The sequence below is a fragment of the Trachypithecus francoisi genome, unplaced genomic scaffold (assembly GCF_009764315.1).
Source record: "Trachypithecus francoisi isolate TF-2019V2 unplaced genomic scaffold, Tfra_2.0 Lachesis_group10, whole genome shotgun sequence".
NCBI classification, from domain to species: domain Eukaryota; kingdom Metazoa; phylum Chordata; class Mammalia; order Primates; family Cercopithecidae; genus Trachypithecus; species Trachypithecus francoisi.
The window spans coordinates 109,626,168-109,645,840 of record NW_022681455.1 but is presented as its reverse complement, the minus strand read 5'-3'; the positions used below and the strand labels follow the sequence as shown (position 1 = coordinate 109,645,840).

Sequence of the window (19,673 nt, the reverse complement as noted above, 5' to 3'; positions counted from 1 at the left end):
GGTGATCCACTTGTCTTGGCCTCCCAAAGTGTTGGGATTGCAGGCGTGAGCCACCACACCCAGCCAGAAGTCTGTTTTTTAAAAAATGAAATTTTGCGAATGGAAGGGTCAGAACGAGGACTGGAGAATCTATTTTTCAGTGAAGCTGGAAAAACAGAAGCAACATATAAAAATATTCACATACTAGAAAAGCAGTCTATGTGTGTAAGCACAATCTGATATGAAACACATCTCTGCCTCCCAAAAACTCAGAGACCAAAGGCTTGGGACTAATCTCACAGACAATTCACAATCATTGCTGCCCTCAAACACAGGAGGCAGGAGATCTGGATTCTTTGGTAATCTGCCCACTATAGGAACTGAGTCCTGCCTCCACCACCAGTCAAGCAGAACCCAGGGCTTTCCCACTGCTTTCTGACTGGCATTGCTTCTGCCAGCTCTTCCTTATTTGTCAGTAAACGATGGTGACAATATAATTTCAGTCTTTACTGCTTCAGAGCCGGCCATTTAATGAGTAACATTTGTAAAAGCCTTCTAAATTTTCATTGTTTCTGTTTTTGAAAAAATATTAGTATTATTTAAAAGTTTCTTAACCGAGGCAAGAAAAACACTCCAGATTCAGACTCTTGGAGCTCCTTATATCAAAGGCATTCAAACCAGAGCGACTCCACCTTGAATAGGAGCTGGGTGAAATGAGGATTCAACTTACTATCTTTTTTTTTTTTGAGACAAAGTTTCATCGTTGTTGCCCAGGCCGGAATACAATGGCACAATCTTGGCTCACTGCAACCTCTGCTTCCTGGGTTCAAGTGATTCTCCTGCCTCAGCCTCCCGAGTAGCTGAGATTACAGGTGCCTGGCTAATTTTTGGTGTTTTTAGTAGAGATAGGGGTTTTACCACATTGGCCATGCTGGTCTCAAACTCCTGACCTCAGGTGATACACCTGACTTGGCCTCCTGGGATTGGCCTCCTGGGATTACAGGTGTGAGCCACCATGCCTGGCTGCCACCTTTTATTCAATTTCGATTTTGGATTCTCTGTCCTTTATTTTGGGTAGATGGGAAAGTGGCCATGAGACCTCTGGCTTAGGAGCCTGACTGCAGCCTCCCATTGTCTGGGTGCCCCAGATGGGAGCACACCTGGCCGGCCACTTCCTTAGTAGCCCACCCTGTCACCCCTTCTCTGTAGTTTTGCTTTGGATAGTTGGGCAATTGTTTAAAGCAGTCTTGCTTGGTTGTGAGCAAGCAAGTTGGTTGTGAGTGGTCTCCCACTGTGTTGTGAGTGGTCTCCCACTGTGTTGGTTGTGAGTGGTCTCCCACTGTGTTGATCCTGGGATGCCAGAGTCATGTAATATTGTGGCCCCCAACTGTGTTAGGTCTCATGCCTTTGGGGTTCACTGCTGGATACTCCTGAGGTGCTCTGGGGGTTTTCAGCATTTGGTATGTTTGTCATCCATGCCAGATGCTCAGCGGTGTTCAGAATTGGCATTCCCTCTACAATTGTGGGTTAGAGTCCCACCCAGGCGAATCCTGGTCTTGCTTTTTCTTGTTTTCTATTCTAAAGTTATTGTTTTCTGTAACAGCATTTTCTTGTCTTATTGTCACTTCATTTAATGTTTTGATGCAGGAGGTGAGAATTTGCAGGGGTAGATAACTGGATAGAAAGACAGATAGAAAAAGTTATATGTCTATTAAAGATCCTTGTTGGACATGGGAACAATAGTCCTGAAGGACTTGCTGCTAAGGTGCCCTTTAAGCAACGACAGCAAATTCAAATTAGCAAAACAAAGTTTAGCCATTTGGACAAGTCCCGATTTTGTCAGAGAAATAATTTGGGGCTGGGCACAGTGGCTCTTGACTGTAATCCTAGCACTTTGGGAGACCAAGGCAGACAGATCACGAGGTCAGGAGTTTGAGACCAGCCTGACCAACATGGTGAAACCCCATCTCTACTAAAAATACAAAAATTAGCCAGGTGTGGTGGCAAGTGTCTATAATCCCAGCTAATCAGGAGGCTGAAGCAGGAGAATTGCTTGAACCTGGGAGGCGGAGGTTGCAGTGAGCCAAGATCACGCCACTGCACTCCAACCTAGGTGACAGAGTGAGACTCCATCTCAAAAAAAAAAAAAAAAGAAATAATTTGGATCTAGCTGTCTTTTATGAAACAGTGAGTTTGTATTACTATCTCATGACTAGAGTTTCAAGATAAAAGCTATTGGATCTTTATGTGTGTGCATACATACATGTGTGTTTATGTATATTTATATTTATTATGCTATATATTGTCTACAGGGTAACAGATTGACTTATAAATAAAAGAGCACTCATAAATTAAGTAAGTCCAAGCATTTTTCAAGTTCATTTAATTTAAACTCATTAAAATTTAGGATTACTAAAAATTCATATATAATTCTGTATGTAAAATGTGCCAAAGAAGATATACTGTTATTGAAAAAAAATTTTTTTTTGCCAATTCAGATGTTATTTAAAGTGGGGTTTAAAATGTGGATTTAGGAAGAAAATAGAAACAAGGTAGAAAGAAAAAAAAACAGTAAGTAGGGGAGAGAGATGAGTAGAAAGTTTTGGATAGGAAGATGTATTTTTGGTAAGGAAGGCTATAAAGAAAAGAAATTTTATGTGAGAAAGGATCTTGTATGGTAAATTCTTGTTCTAAAGTAGAATGACTGATTATTTAGGAAAGAAGAAAGTATAGGACAAGTCCTAAGTCATAGATGGTCTACATAAGTCGTGATAAAGTTCATAAAAGATAACTATTAAATTTTTTTTTTTTTTTTTTTGAGACAGAGTCTCGCTGCGTTGCCTAGGCTAGAGTGCAGTGGCGTGATCTCTGCTCACTGCAAGCACCGCCTCCTGGGTTCACACCATTCTCCTGCCTCAGCCTCCCGAGTAGCTGGAACTACAGGTGCACATCACCACACCTGGCTAATTTTTGTATTTTTAGTAGAGACGGGGTTTCACCACATTGACCAGGTTGGTCTCAAACTCCCGACCTTGTGATCCACCCGCCTCTGCCTCCCAAAGTGCTGGGATTACAGGCATGAGCCACCACGCCTGGCCTAAACTTTTTAATATAATTAAATAAACCACAATGAAAGAAAATTTATAATAGTCTATCTAAATTTTGGTCCCCTATATTAAAACACATTTCTTTTTTTTTTTTTTTTTTTTGAGGCGGAGTCTCGCTCTGTCGCCCGGACTGGAGTGCAGTGGCCGGATCTCAGCTCACTGCAAGCTCCGCCTCCCGGGTTCACGCCATTCTCCTGCCTCAGCCTCCCGAGTAGCTGGGACTACAGGCGCCCGCCACTTCGCCCGGCTAGTTTTTGTATTTTTAGTAGAGATGGGGTTTCACCGTGTTAGCCAGGATGGTTTCGATCTCCTGACCTCGTGATCCGCCCGTCTCGGCCTCCCAAAGTGCTGGGATTACAGGCTTGAGCCACCGCGCCCGGCCCAAAACACATTTCTTAAAGTATTGGTTTGCTTTCAGTAAGACTGAAAGAAATACTGACTTTTAATTCTAACATCTGTTTTCTTTTCCCTTGAAAAGGTATGTTCTTCATAAGCTCAAAAATGGCTGCTCTAGACTCCTGGGAAAAACAATATGGTGCTTACCTTCTGCTGTAGCTCAGTAGCAAAGGCTTTGCTCTTTTGTGATGGTGGCCTGGATTAAACTCCTGGCTTAGGGATGAGTTCCTTTTGATTTGACACTTGTGGGACTTTTGCCATTTATTTATTCTTTTTCCCTCTATGGACAGCTGCTGATTTCCTGACTTGAATTTTCTTTTCTCTGAGCTACCTTAGGCATGATTCTAGATCTCATAAAAACTGCTTGCCGTCTCTTTGGAGACACTTCGTACATCCATGGTTAAATCATAACTTTCATTAAGGCTTTTTTGTTTTACTTGGAAGAATACCTTTGAGGGGGGGAAAAAGGGGCTTAAAAGCCAGAGGTGTTGGCTGCTTGTCCTGGCTAAAGTCTAATGATAAAATATTTAGAAAGATTTTTTTTTTTTTTTTGAGATGGAGTCTTGCTCTGTCACCCAGACTGGAGTGCAGTGGTGCCATCTCAACTCACTGCAACCTCTACCTGGGTTCAAGCGATTCTGGTGCCTCAGCCTCCCGAGTAGCTGGGACTACAGGCGTGTGCCACCAAACCCAGCTAATTTTTGTATTTTTAGTAGAGAAAGGGTTTCACCATGTTGGCCAGACTGGTATCAAACCCCTGACCTCAGGTGATCTGCCTGCCTCAGCCTCCCAAAGTGCTGGGATTACAGGTGTGAGCCACCGCATCTGACCCAAAGGGACTTTTTAAAAAAGTGCTCTATGGTTAAAAGTCAGCTTAATTAAAAACAGATACCCAATATATTAGTCCATTTTATACAGCCAAGACTGGGTAATTTATAAAGAAAAGAGGTTTAATTGACTCACAACTCTGCATGGCTGGGGAGTCCCCAAGAAACTTACAATTATGGTGGAAGGGGAAGAGGCATGTCTTACATGGCAGCAGGCAAGACAGAGCAAGCAAGACCAGGGAAAACTGTCTTATAAAACCATCAGATCTTACGAGAACTCACTCACTATCCTGACAACAGCATGGGGGAAAACATCCCTATGATCCAGTCACCTCCTACCTGGTCCCTTCCTCAATACATGGGGATTATGGGGATTACAATTCAAGATGAGGTTTGGGTAGGGGCACAGAGCCAAACCATATCACCCAAGTTTTATATATATATATAAATTAAAAGGTTTTATGCCTTTTCTTCGATCTTATTTTTTTGGTTTGTTTTTCTTCTCAGTCAACTGAATTATTTCTCCAGTATTTTTTCTTGCTACCCTTGATGCCCACATGAGAGGACCTATGGTAATTTCTGACAGCTTGGGACTCCTTGGGAGAAAAATAGAAGATGTCACAGATCCTGTTTTGGAAGAAAAAGCTGTTTTCCTCATGGAACTCCAAAAACTGTAAGTAGACAGGTCCCTCTCAAAATCTAAGGCTCTGCTCTGTTTTGCATCACGTTACTTGATCTTTTTTTTACTTTTGGGGGTATCAGAAATTATTTTGCATTATGAGAGAACTTTTAGCCATGGTGTAACAGCTAGGTAGGACATATACTTTTAGGAATAGCTGATGGCATTTGCTTACGGTGAGCGGTTATTACTACAGGCCAATACTTCTTTCTTCTCATATTTAAATGAAAAAAGCGTGCTCTTGGGTACCTAAAAGGTATGAAATGGGGAACGGGCAGATGGGCTTTGGGTTGGCCACCAGCCTTGGGGGAACGTCTTTGCAGTGAAATGCAAGGTAAAAGCATGGCATTGTCTGGTCCCATGGTGTTCCTTTTTTTTTTTAGGAATCCAGAATCTAGCGTAAAAACGGGATCCTTGGCCGGGCGCGGTGGCTCAAGCCTGTAATCCCAGCACTTTGGGAGGCCGAGACGGGCGGATCACGAGGTCAGGAGATCGAGACCATCCTGGCTAACACGGTGAAACCCCGTCTCTACTAAAAATACAAAAAACTAGCCGGGCAAGGTGGCGGACGCCTGTAGTCCCAGCTACTCAGGAGGCTGAGGCAGGAGAATGGTGTAAACCCGGGAGGCAGAGCTTGCAGTGAGCTGAGATCCGGCCACTGCACTCCAGCCTGGGAGACAGAGCCAGACTCCGTCTCAAAAAAAAAAAAAAAAAAACGGGATCCTTGATTTTTGGAGATCTGTTTTGTTTTCTAGCTGTGCCTGCTTATTTGGCCCTAGAAACTGCAGGCTTTAATGAGAAACTTAAAAACTGGCAAATGAGAAATCTTACAACTACTGGATCTTCTGTCTGTGTATTTATATGTGTTGTATGTATAATGTTTAATAAAAGAGCTCTAAATAATAGGCACAAAGAAAAATAAGACTTAAATACTTTGCTAGAAAAATAAAAACTTTAGGCCGGGCGCGGTGGCTCAAGCCTGTAATCCCAGCACTTTGGGAGGCCGAGGCGGGCGGATCACGAGGTCAGGAGATCGAGACCATCCTGGCTAACACGGTGAAACCCCGTCTCTACTAAAAAATACAAAAAACTAGCCGGGCGAGGTGGCGGGCGCCTGTAGTCCCAGCTACTCGGGAGGCTGAGGCAGGAGAATGGCGTGAACCCGGGAGGCGGAGGTTGCAGTGAGCTGAGATCCGGCCACTGCACCCCAGCCTGGGCGACAGAGTGAGACTCCCTCTCAAAAAAAAAAAAAAAAGAAAAAGAAAAACTTTAGTGTCTTTTAGTACGCATAACTAATAGTCTTTTAAAAATAAAGAAAGTTTAGCCGGGCGTGGTGGCTCAAGCCTGTAATCCCGGCACTTTGGGAGGCCGAGACGGGCAGATCACGAGGTCAGGAGATCGAGACCATCCTGGCTGACACGGTGAAAGCCCGTCTCTACTAAAAAAAAAAATACAAAAAACTAGCCGGGTGAGGTGGCAGGTGCCTGTAGTCCCAGCCACTCCGGAGGCTGAGGCAGGAGAATGGTGTAAACCTGGGAGGCAGAGCTTGCAATGAGCTGAGGTCTGGCCACTGCACTCTAGCCTGGGCGACAGAGCGAGACTCTGTCTCAAAAAAAAAAAATAAAATAAAATAAAGAAAGTTTAAAGATTACTGGTAAAATAAAATAAAAATGTCTTCAAAATTTGGACATTTGGTCTAAATCATGCAGGTCAGATATTAGGTTTGCTAAACGCTTTAAGGTCATAAACTGTTTCTATGACTTTTGGTAATTGTTCAGCTTACCTGCGTTAGAGCCATTTAATTCAGGATAAGGCCTGGGAACATAGAGGGTGAGCCATTTCCCCCTAACTGTGCTGGCAAGAGTCAGACTTTATAGGCAGTTCTGTCCTGCATCCTAGGCTCTACACCTGGTATATAATTAAAATTTCTTACACTAGGCCCGGCGCGGTGGCTCAAGCCTGTAATCCCAGCACTTTGGGAGGCCGAGACGGGCGGATCACGAGGTCAGGAGATCGAGATCATCCTGGCGAACACGGTGAAACCCCGTCTCTACTAAAAAATACAAAAAACTAGCCGGGTGAGGTGGCGGGCGCCTGTAGTCCCAGCCACTCGGGAGGCTGAGGCAGGAGAATGGCGTGAATCTGGGAGGCGGAGCTTGCAGTGAGCTGAGATCCGGCCACTGCACTCCAGTCTGGGGGCAGAGCAGACTCTGTCTAAAAAAAAAAAAAAAAAAAATTCTTACACTAAAGAAATTAAAATTACATGTTTTTGGTAAAAAGGCATGAGAATGTGTTTTTTTCTTAAAAAAAAAGTAATTTTGTCTAATTTAGAGGGTGTAAGAATCATTTTAAATTTTAAAAGATAGGATAAAACTAAAGGCTTAGCCGGGCGCGGTGGCTCACGCCTGTAATCCCAGCTCTCAGGGAGGCAGAGGCGGGAGGATAGCTTGAGCCCAGGAGTTCGAGACCTGCCTGGGTAATACAGCGAGACCCCATTCTCCACAAAAAGGAAAAAAAAAAAAAAAAAAAAAGATAAAAAAAAAAACTAAAGGCTTAAACAAGTTGTAGAAGGTTTGTGAAAATTTAACCTTGTAAAGAACTGTATGGGAGCAAGTTGACTAAAATTAAAAGAATATTGGTCAGGCTTGGCGGCTCATGCCTGTAATCCCAGCATTTTGGGAGGCAAAGGTGGGCAGATTACTTGAGGTCAGGATTTCAAGACCAGCCTGGCCACATGGTGAAGTCCCATCTCTACTAAAAATACAAAAAATTAGCCAGGTGTGGTGGCATGCACTTGTAATCCCAGCTACTCAGGAGACTGAGGCAGGAGTATTGCCTGAATGTGGGAGGCAGAGGTTGCAGTGAGCTGAGATTGTGCCACTGCACTCCAGCCTGGGCAACAGAGTGAGAGCCTGTCTCAAAAAAAAAAAAAAAAGAAAAAAAGAAAAAAAAAAAAAAAGAGAACGATTTTTGTTTACCTTTAAAATAAACTATAGGAAACTAGCCGGGCGACATGGCGGGCGCCTTAGTCCAGCTGCTTGGGATGCTGGGCAGGAAATGGCGTAAACCCAGAGCCGAGCTTGCATTGAGCTGAGACCCGGCCACTGCACTCCAGCCTGGCGTCAGAGCGAGACTCCGTCTCAAAAAAAAAAAAAAAAAAAAAAAAAAAAAAAAATAATAAATAAAATAAAATAAAATAAACTATAGGAAAAAAGAGATAAAAAGAGATCAGTTGACCTCATGCTGTTTTTATTGGATCTTGGCTGGAAAGCTAAGTCTTCCCTTCATCAATGAGTAAAAGTTTTTGTCCTTTTGAAATCTTTGAGTTATTTTAGCTAAATAAACGACCTGTGATTCTATTTTATAATATCAAGTGTTTTGTTTTGCTTTTTTTGAGACGGAGTCTCTCTCGCTCTGTCACCCAGGCTGGAGTGCAGTGGCCGGATCTCAGCTCACTGCAAGCTCCGCCTCCCGGGTTCACGCCATTCTCCTGCCTCAGCCTCCCGAGTAGCTGGGACTACAGGCACCTGCCACCTCGCCCGGCTAGTTTTTTGTATTGTTTTAGTAGAGACAGGGTTTCACCGTGTTAGCCAGGATGGTCTCGATCTCCTGACCTCGTGATCTGCCCGTCTCGGCCTCCCAAAGTGCTGGGATTACAGGCTTGAGCCACCGTGTCCGGCAATATCAAGTGTTTTAAGCCTTTGACACTTGACAAGTTTCCAAAATCAAATTCTAAATTAAGTCTTTTTCTGACTCAATTATTCCTTTTAGATATTAGGTCCCCTAAAGTCCAAAAATGACATATTTGGTATATTAAAAGCATAGAGGAAGCACTGTTAAATATACAATGGTATTTGACTTTCTTTGGGCTGTCTTTGTATAAATGTGTTACTGGTATGTGTTCCAAAATTATGTGAAACTCCTATAATTCTGATTATGACTTAGTGTACATTATCAGTAATAATTATAATTGTTATGCTAAATTATTTTCTGCCACAGGGGTAACCACATTTCCTTGCTAATTGCATCTTTGGCTGTGGTTGCCCTAAGACTTTTTGTCATCCACAGACAATTGTCTTGTTTTGATCCTCTACAAAAGATGGTTTGTAATCAGGTATAGGACTCTGACAAGCACTCTTCAATATACGTCTCTGATAGCTTTGGAAAGTGTGCCACTAAAACAGAGAAAAAAACTTTCAAGACTCTCTTGGAAAGCTAATGTGTTTATAGATATCAAGCAAAACAGGAATTAATTGCATAGATTGAACTAATAAAATACTAAAATAATCTTTTTATGATTTTTTGCTTAAAACACTGCTGATTCTTTCTGTTTGGTTTTTCAGAGTCAAAAAAACTTTTGAGCTATTTACAGCTTTCAACAATTGAGTAAAGTATACCCCTATAAGGAGTATAAAACAAAGTTTTTGTCCAGAAACAAAATATGGAGCATGTTTCTTTTTCACTATCTGATTTCTCCAGAATTTGGAAACTATTTGTGAGTATTGTTAATTTATGGCAATGCTGTTATTTGCATAAATGTAATAAGAACCTGTTTTCTTTTGTAACAGGACACAACTAGAGACACTGGTTATTTTACCAAGGTTTTGACTGGAACGGCATGCTTTCAATATAAACAGACTGTTTTAAGGGACCAAAGTTGACTCATAGAGCTAATAAAAGCCCCTTAGGAAAACTGGCCTCATACCTTTTCTACACAGTCCCTGTACAGAGTTCCTGACCTGCAGTAAGTAAAAAATGTTGCTTTCTGACAGGCCCAGGAAATACAGGTTATCTTGGGATCTCAAGAAAAGAGGAATTCACCCAACTCATACAAGTATTTGCAGGCACAGATTAATTTGTGGCTGGACTCGAGGCTCATACAAGTCTGAGAAGGCTGGGCATGGTAGCTCATGCCTGTAATCCTAGCATATTGGGAGGCCGAGGTGGGAGGATCACCTGAGCTCAGGAGTTCAAGATCAGTCTGGGCAACATGGCAAAACCCTGTCTTTACTAAAAAGTACAAAAATTAGCCAGGCGTGGTGGTGCACACCTGTAGTCCCAGCTACTAAGAGGCTGAGGTGGGAGAAGGGCCTGAACCGGGGATGTTGCGGCTGCAGTGAGCCAAGATTGTGCCACTGCACTCCAGCCTGGGTGACAGAGTGAGACTTGTCTCAATCAATCAATCAAGTCTGGGATTTCTATGGAACAATGTTTCATCAAAGACAATTTTAAAAGGAGTTTCTATGGCAAATAATTATTCTTGCAGCACTTTATATACATGATCAGGCCAAGTTTTATAAGACAAAAACTTATTTTGCAAACAAACTGGTTCTACCATGATTTGCCTTTAGTAAAAATAAGAGACTGGAGAGAGAAAAATTATGATTCAAAAACTATGGTATACCTGTTATTAGGTTCTAATCACATCCATTGTTTTTGAATTTTTCCTGCAATTTAGACAGATCCTGCTTACTCCTGTGAACCAACCAGTGATCTCTGGCGGCTGCTCAGAAGAAACAATAGGGATGGGTAATGTGAAAATCTGGATGAGTATTCTAGTTCTGGGCATGACCTCACATCAGCTTGGTTACAATTGCTCAGTTCATGAAAAGCCTTCTTATTTAGTTTACTTGAAATAATTTTACTTATTTTGCTTTACTGCTGTGGAATAAATTGCCGTTGTACTCTTTGTGTAGGAATGCAGGATAAGCCTACTCAACATTTTCTTAAATTGAACACTTACGAATCTTCCAGATTATACCTTCTGTTGAGACTCAGTTATGAATGGCCCTTACCATACCAACACCTTCTCATTGAGCTCCTCTCTACCTTGAATACAAGAGACCCTAGTAATTAGGTAAGAATATCATTGCCCCCATTCAGCCTGAAGAAGTTACAGAAGATAGATCTTCATCCCTTTATAACCCTTAGGATTAAGGGTGCCCTTGTAAAGGGGAGGGAGGAAATACGTCAGAGGTGTTCTAACTAGAGTGACTCCATCTTGAATAGGTGCTAGATAAGATGAGGATGAGACTGCTGGGCTGCATTCCCAGGAGGTTAGGCATTCTTAGTTACAGGATGAGATAAGAGGTCAGCGGGACTGGTTTCACAAGATACAGGTCACAAAGACCCCACTGATAAAATGAGATGTGGTAAAGAAGCTGGCTAAAAACCCTCCAAAAACAAAATGGTAACAAAAGTGACCTCTGGTCATCCTCACTGCTCATTATACACTGATTATAATGCATTAGCATGCTAAAAGAAACTCCCACCAGTATTATGACAGTCTATAAATGCCATAGCAATGTCCAGACATTACCCAATGTGGTCTGAAAAGGAGAGGAATCCTCAGTTCCAGAACTCCCCAATCCTTTCCTGGAAAACTCATGAATAATCCATCCCTGCTTAGCACACAATTAAGAAATAACCATAAGTATACTCAGTCAAGTCGTCCGTGCTGCTGCTCTGCCTATGGAGTAGCCATCCTTCTATTCCTTTACTTTTCTTTTTTTTTTTTTTTTTTTTTTTTGAGACGGAGTCTTGCTCTGCCGCCCAGGCTGGAGTGCAGTGGCCGGCTCTCAGCTCACTGCAAGCTCCGCCTCCCGGGTTCACCCCATTCTCCTGTCTCAGCCTCCCGAGTAGCTGGGACTACAGGCGCCCGCCTCGTCGCCCGGCTAGTTTTTTGTGTTTTTTAGTAGAGACGGGGTTTCACCGTATTAGCCAGGATGGTCTCGATCTCCTGACCTCGTGATCCGCCCGTCTCGGCCTCCCAAAGTGCTGGGATTACAGGCTTAAGCCACCGCGCCCGGCCTACTTTTCTTAATAAATTTGCTCTCACTTTATTCTGTTGGCTCACTCTTGAATTCCTTCCTGAGTGAGGCCAAGAACCCTCATGGCCGCCATGAACCCCAATTTTGGGATTCACCCTGTGACACTTAAACACAGTGGGCCATTTGGTCCAATATTCCATAGTTTCCATGTATAGGTGCATCAAATCACATTTGACAGACATTAACCCACAGATGTTAAGATCTTATGCCAGAAGTTAAAAACCTTTGCGCTCCAACCTTTTTGTTTTGCTCAATCCAAATCTCTTCTGTTCTTTATTTCATTTCCTCTATGGACCAGGTTGAAGTAGAGATGAAGAACTGGAGTCTTTTTCTGTGTGTCTTTGTATTTTAATCTTCTTTCCAGGCTCCAGGATCTCAATTAGAGTGTTTAAATCCCCCCTATAATCTAACTAGTTGAAGTATGGTCTTCCTTTCTCCAGGACTGTACTCTGTGTGCTTTCAGTTTGATATTAAATATTTTGGGGAGAAAAAAGGTAAAAGCATAAAATAGTCAAAGGATGCAATACATATTTGACCTCCTGAAATCAGTTACTGAAAAAAGGGATCCAGATAAACGACTTTTCCTCCTGTCTTGGATGCCATTTATTTGGGTACTAAAGTGTATGGATCTCTAGGGATGACACCCTGGAGAGCCACATGCCTTTAGCAGAAACATCTTATTGAACCAGTCAATGAGGAAACAGGAGACAAAATATAGATCTGACTCTGTTCATGTGCCCTTTTTTTGTGCTCGCTAACATCTACTCTTTTTTCCATGCATTTCAGGGCCTAGAACTCAACCTCACTACTGTTAAGAAATATAATAGGCCGGGCGCGGTGGCTCAAGCCTGTAATCCCAGCACTTTGGGAGGCCGAGACGGGCGGATCACGAGGTCAGGAGATTGAGATCATCCTGGCTAACATGGTGAAACTCCGTCTCTACTAAAAACTACAAAAAAACTAGCCGGGCGAGGTGGTGGCGCCTATAGTCCCAGCTACCCGGGAGGCTGAGGCAGGAGAACGGTGTGAACCCGGGAGGCGGAGCTTGCAGTGAGCTGAGATCCGGCCACAGCACTCCAACCTGGGTGACAGAGCGAGACTCCATCTCAAAAAAAAAAAAAAAAAAAAAAAGAAAAAAGAAATATAATAGAAGAATCACTGGTTTCTTGTAACATTTCATGAATGCAATTTATAAACACGTGTGAGCCAGAGTCAACACAGTTTACAATTTCTGTCAAGGTCCAAAGGAAATTAGATTGACATGGCAGATCCTAACAGGCAGGATTTCCTCTCCAAAAGCCATTTAGAGAATTAAATAATTTAAATGCAATTAATTTTTGATGAAATTCATCATTAAAAAATTCATAGGTAAATTTTGATCTATTAACAACAGTTACTTTTCAGCCTTGAATTTCCCCTTCAGCTCTGGGGAAATCATCTCTTTTCTGACTTCAGTTTCCCTCCTCCACATAGCCCTTTATGAACAGAAGAGGGATCTTAGTTAATATAATGTATGCAGCTACAGTGCAGCACAGACATAAAATGCTGTGTAATAAAACACTACTGTGTGCATTTGTAAGCCTCTTTATCTGCAAAATACTTCTAGGTCTATTATCTTGTTTGAGCCTCACAATAATCTGAGATGGGTAGAATAAAATATTATTAACCCTGTATCACAAATAAGAAAGTAAAATTTAAAAGGGGCTCATCCCTTTTAAGTCCTAAAACAAAGGACTTAAATGCAGCCAACGGATTGCCCCACATCTCTGACATTTCAAGGTCCTTGCACTTTTCATCTTTCTTTGTTTAACTTCGTAAGGCATGGGTAGAAGGGAATCCAGTGACTTAGTCTTAAAATGGTGCATAAATAACAGGGTACAATGAAAATAAGTTCTAGTCCATGGGCAAACACCAATTGGCACTGAGTAGTCTTGGTTAAGGGCTGGAATCCTATTCATTCTAGCCTGGAGAGGAGAAAAAATTCCCCTCTTCCTTCCCACTTTCAAAAGTGGAAAGAACGGAACACTTCCGATTTCCCAACCATGAAGGATGACTGAGAATGGCCTTGTGAAAGCTGTTAAAGCCCTATATGGATGCACATATTAGAGCACTGCAGAGTGTTGGAGCCAAAGCCATCTATCTTCTGGTCTTGATGGGGCTTGCCAGGCACACAGGTCACAATAGTCACTGGGCAAGAATGCTGGGTAGTCCCTGAATAGATTTCCCCCAACTGGTGTCTACATGTCAGGACCCATTTTTCTCCTTAAGGCTAATTGTTGATCTGCTGCTTTTGTTTTTTCATTCATTTCCTCTTTAAGGTAATGTAACCAAGAGATGACCCTGAAGTAGCAGTGGGTTAGCAAAGATTTCAGGGGCTCTTAAGCTTTCCCTATCCGGTCACACACAGACCACACAAGTAGGAATGATTTTGATGCAAATTATATGTAAATAGACTTTGACAGGCTTAGATTGGGACCATGAGAAGATCCCTATGGGACAAGTTATTAAACAAAAGGAAACTTGATAGTGCAACTATTGTTGGTGTAAGTAACCTACCAAGAATGTTTTAAAGAGACAGAGAGATCTTCTTATCTTCAAATACTTCTTCTATTAGCAAATTGTATTGCCTCAGATTCTATTTAATCATTCAAACTTTATTCCTTTGGATTAGTCTCCTTATTGAAAATACAAAATAAGCTGGGTGTGGTGGCTTATTCCTGTAATCCCAACATTTTGGGAGGCTGAGGTGGGAGAATTGCTTGAGCCCAGGAGTTTGAGATTAGCTTGGGCAACATGGTGAAACCCCATCTCTACAAAAGAAAAAAATTTTTTTTTTAATTAACTGGACGTGGTGGTGTGTGCATATGGTCCTGGCTACTTGGGAAGCTCAAGTGGGAGGATTGTTTGAGCCCAGGAGGTAGAGGCTACAGTGAGCCATGATAGTGCCACTGCACTCCAGCCTGGGTAACAGAGGAAGAACCAGTCTTTTGGGAAAAAAAAAAAAAAAAAAAAAAAAATCCCAGGAATGGCTACAGAATAGAAGGCTACTATCACCTCTTAGCAAATATTAGTATATCTACTACCCGCTTCTTACAGGCTGGGAAAGAATAAGAGAAAGACTTGAAGGTAGGGCAATGTCTGAAATTTGTTTACTTTCTAGAGATGGTCAAACCTGGGTAAGGACCTGTAGAGGGAAGTTTTAAACGGGAGAGGAGAAGAAAAAAAAGAGGTAAGTGAGGGGAACTGAAAAAGACACAGAGGCCTACTTTGCACTTCAACTTGCAAAAGGATGTTTTCTTTCTGTTTCTTCAGAAATCAGAGTGATGTGCAAATAAAAACCATAACTAAATATCTTTCAGAGTAAAACAATGTACAGGAAATGCTTTGTATTAGTGGATTTTTGGCAACTCAACAAACTAAAACAACACAGAAACATAGACAGTTTGAAACAGGAGATGCCAGAACTTCTATAGTTATGTATTAACTAAATTACTCATTCCATCTGAACTGCTCATTGAACTCCAAGATTGGCTTAATCAGTGCATAAGCTTTCAGTTTACACAAAGGTACCCTATGAGGAAAATCTACAATAATCGACTCTAGTGTGTTACTGACAAGACAAACAGATTGGTTCTCCTGAAAAGTGTGCTCCAGACAGTAAGTGCCTCCAGAAACTTCCTTGAAGGGTGAAATTATAACAAAGTCCAGAAATGTAATCATCAGGAAGGAAAAATTCTAGGTTTATGGTAACTTATTTTAAAAACTGAAGGAAGAAAAAAATCCCAGATATTTTAAATGAATGAGACGCTCTTTACAATTCTGTAATCATGAAAGTATTAAAACTATTCCTGTGATTTAATTAATTTAATTAGATATATAAAAGTTCAAACTCATTAAAGCATGCCCAAGAGTTAGTTAGCCTCATAATATTGACAAATACAAATCAGGAAGCCTGTGGATTGAGACTACAACTTCATGTTTAAATTATTAACAGATCATCCATCCCTCAAGTGCTATGAATCAATTCCAACTACATCAAGCCAGGGAGAGGAAAATTAAGTAACATTGTGTTCCTAAAAGGAAAACTGTATTTCAGTTACACTGTTTACTCTCTTGCAAGCCCGTAAGTCAAAATGAATGCAAAAATCTATTTCAAAACTTGCAAAGAGAAAATCAGGTGCTTCATTATTCTGTGTTCTTTCTCATACATATATTGAAGTAGAATCCAAATGAATGCTTTAATTTATTCTGAATTAGAATAGTGAGAAGACAAAAGTATGAAGACACTGAAAATAAAAATAACAGCAGAATAAAATGCTGAAACATCTAAGCATAATTATGTTGTTATCTTTAAAGAAAGAACCCCTTGCCAATGACATCTTGTGTCTCCTAAGCCAGTGATTCCTGCAGCTGGTGATTTTTAGAAAAGAACTGCAATATCCACTTGAATCTATTTAAAGAGATCTAATTATAAAAGATAAGATTTCTGCTTTTTTTTGAGACAGAGTCTCGCTCTGTCACCCAGGCTGGAGTGCAATAACGCATCTCGGCTCACTGCAACCTCTGCCTCGTGGGTTCAAGCGATTCTCCTGCCTCAGCCTCCAGAGTAGCTGGGACTACAGGTGCGAGCCACCACGCCCGGCTAATTTTTGTATTTCTAGTAGAGATGGGGTTTCACCATGTTGGTCAAACTGGTCTTGAACTCCTGACCTCAGGTGATCCACCTGCCTTGGCCTCCTAACGTGCTGGGATTAAACAGGTATGAGTCACTGCGCCCGGCCAGATTTCTGCTTTTTAACATAGAATACAAAGCTTGATTTGAGAGGGAAAAGGGACATAATAAGAACTTGGAAAGATGAGTAATTTCCGAAGCATCTCTGTTGAAAAGCAAACAATGAAGGGCTGTCACAGAAACAAATATATCTACTTAGATTTTTATCCTGGAGTAGAACAGGATGATCACACATTTTACTCAACTGAAGGGCTACTTACTAGGGTTGACTTTTGCCTTGGGATAATGCAGCAATGTGATGTACTCATTCAAAAATAACACATAAAAAAATAGCAACCAACATTTATTCACCCCTTACCATGAAAGACACTGGTTCTGAACACTTAACATATATTATCTTATTTAATTTCATAACCATCCTATCAGGTATTTAATAGAATTATCCCCACTTTACAGATAAGGAACAAAGAAGTTATATAACTTGTTTATGCTAGTAAATGTTACAGTCGAGATCAAAACTCAGTTACTTATGACTCCAGGGTCACAGATAGCACTTCCGTTAAAGAAAACTAAAATGCATTCCAAAGTTAAGTCCATATGTCGAATTCTTATTTACCTGCCCAGTGGCTGCCACTGTAGATGGTCCCACTTCCCTACTTTGGTATCTGGCAACCCCACTAGAGGACTAAATATAGTGATAAATTTATCTCTGCGATAATACTCATGTATTTATAAGAGACTTCATATATATTACTTTATTTGAGCCTCTCAATAGTTTTGTGAGAATAGTTGCTGGGTGGATTATAACTCTGTTTTCACTAAATGTTTTTTTAAAAAAAGGATGATGGTCTCTCATTTATTCCTCTGAATTGCCAGTAGTATTCACATTTTCTCACCATTTTCACAGCCATTCCTCTAACCAAAATCTTCATCTCTTTGTGTCAAGGAATACCACAACCACCTCCCAGCTTTCTCTCAGGCTCCAGGCTCTCCTTTCTTTTTTATTTTTATTTTTTGAGACAGAGTCTTGCTCTGTCACCTGGGCTGGACTGCAGTGGCACAATTTCGGCTCACTGCACCCTCTGCCTCCCTTTAATCAGATTCAAGTGATTCTTCTGCCTCAGCCTCCCGAGTAGCTGAGATTACAGATGCATGCCACTATGCCCATCTAATTTTTGTATATTTATTTATTGATTGATTGATGAAATCTCACTCTGTCTCCCAGGCTGGAGTGTACAGTGGTGCGATCTCGGCTCACTGCAACCTCTGCCTCCTAGGTTTAAGCAATCCTCCCACCTCAGCCTCCCGAGTAGTTAGGATTACAGGAGTGCACCACCACACCCAGCTAATTTATTTATTTTTTTTTGTATTTTTACAAAATACAAAATACATGTTGGTCAGGCTGGTCTCGAACTCCTGACCTCAAGTGATCCACCCACCTCAGCCTCCCTAAGTGCTGGTATTACAGGCATGAGCCATCATGCCCCGCCTAGGCTCTCCTTTGTTCAGCATCTTTCATGTCCCTGCCAACCACACACCTATACATTTATCATCATGCTGTTTCCTTTAAGAATCTATAGTGATTCCCAAATGGCCATCATGGCAAGTCTAGACTCCTCTGCTCAACTCTCAGAGCTATCTGTGGTATGGCTCTACCCTATCTAGCCTTTCTTTTTCCAAGGTACCAACACAGCCTCAACGAGGGGCAGGTTAAGTCTCAGTTCTTCATTCTCACCATATACATCCCACTTCCGTTTTGTTCTCATGCTTTCTTTCCTATCTGGGGACATCTTTTTTCTGTCTTTATCATGTGTAAGCCTTTGTTCGAGATCTACCATCATCTCTTGCCCCAACAACATCCTAACAGGTCTCTCTGCTTCAAGTCTTGTCCCATTCTAAGTCATCCTTTCCAGAATGACCGGAGTAATTTTGCCAGAATATAATTATTATTACTTCTTTCCTCCTTAAAGTCTTTCAATGGCTCCCATTTTATAAAATCAACATAAACTCCAAATCCATTAACATAGCATATGTATCCTTTCATGATCTTGACTCCCTGAACTAAGCCAGGCTATGGAACCTAGCCTGAGTTCAATGATGAATGGGAATGGTAGCCAGGCATGGTGGCTCATGCCTATAAACTCAGCACTTTGGGAGGCTGAGGTGGGAGGATCACTTGAGTCCAGGGGTTTGAGATCAGCCTAGGCAACATAGTGAGACCCTGTCTCTATGAAATATACAAACAAATTAGCCAGGTAATATGGTTTGGCTGTGTCCCCAACCAAATCTTGTCTTGAGTTGTAGCTCCCATAATTCCCAACTGTTGTGGGAGGGAGCCAGTGGGAGATAACTGAATCATGGGGGTGGTTCCCCTATACTGTTCTTGTGGTAGTAAGTCTCATGAGATCTGATAAAGGGAAACCCCTTTTGCTTGGTTCTCATTCTCTCTTTACTTGCCACCATATAAGATGTGGTTTTGCTCCTCCTCGCCTTCTGCCATAATTGTGAGGCCTCCCCAGCGATGTGGAACTGTAAGTCCATTAAACCTCTTTTTCTTTATAAATTACCCAGTCTCTGGTATGTCTTTATTAACAGCATGAGAACAGACTAATAAGTCAGGTGTGGTGGTGCATGCCTGTGATCTCGGCTACTCAAGAGGCTGAGGTGGGAGGATCACCTGAGCCAAGAGTTTGAGGCTGCATTGAGCTGTGATCGCACCGCTTCACTCCAGCCTGAGTGACAGAGCAAGAGTCATACACACACAGAGAGAGAAAGAGAGAAAAAGAGAAAGAATAAGATTTCATCTCTTTTAATTTTATGTACTCCAAAGCAGAAAACAAGCAGGATGAAGATCATGAATAAGATAAAGATTCAGGTGGGTGAATACAGTTCCCTATTTTATCTCTTGGATCTCAGAAAAATGTGCTGAAATTCACCATGCATACAGTAGACTCAAAGCAGCATGCAGCTAAGGCTAAAAGAACTGAACTGAGATTTGAGCTGCTGCCCACCACAGGCATAACAAAGTTTGCCATTTCAGCCTAAGTTAATTTCCTGTTGAAACAAAAATTTATGGCTGGGCGTGGTGGCTCATGCCTGTAATCCCAGTACTTTGGGAGGCTG

At 41.7% G+C, this 19,673-nt stretch overlaps 1 protein-coding gene across 4 annotated transcripts in view; it reads right to left on the bottom strand.

Annotated features, from left to right (window-relative positions):
* Positions 1-19,673, bottom strand: part of TANGO6 (transport and golgi organization 6 homolog) — a 268,545-nt gene that overhangs the window by 83,865 nt on the left and 165,007 nt on the right. The window lies entirely within an intron of this gene.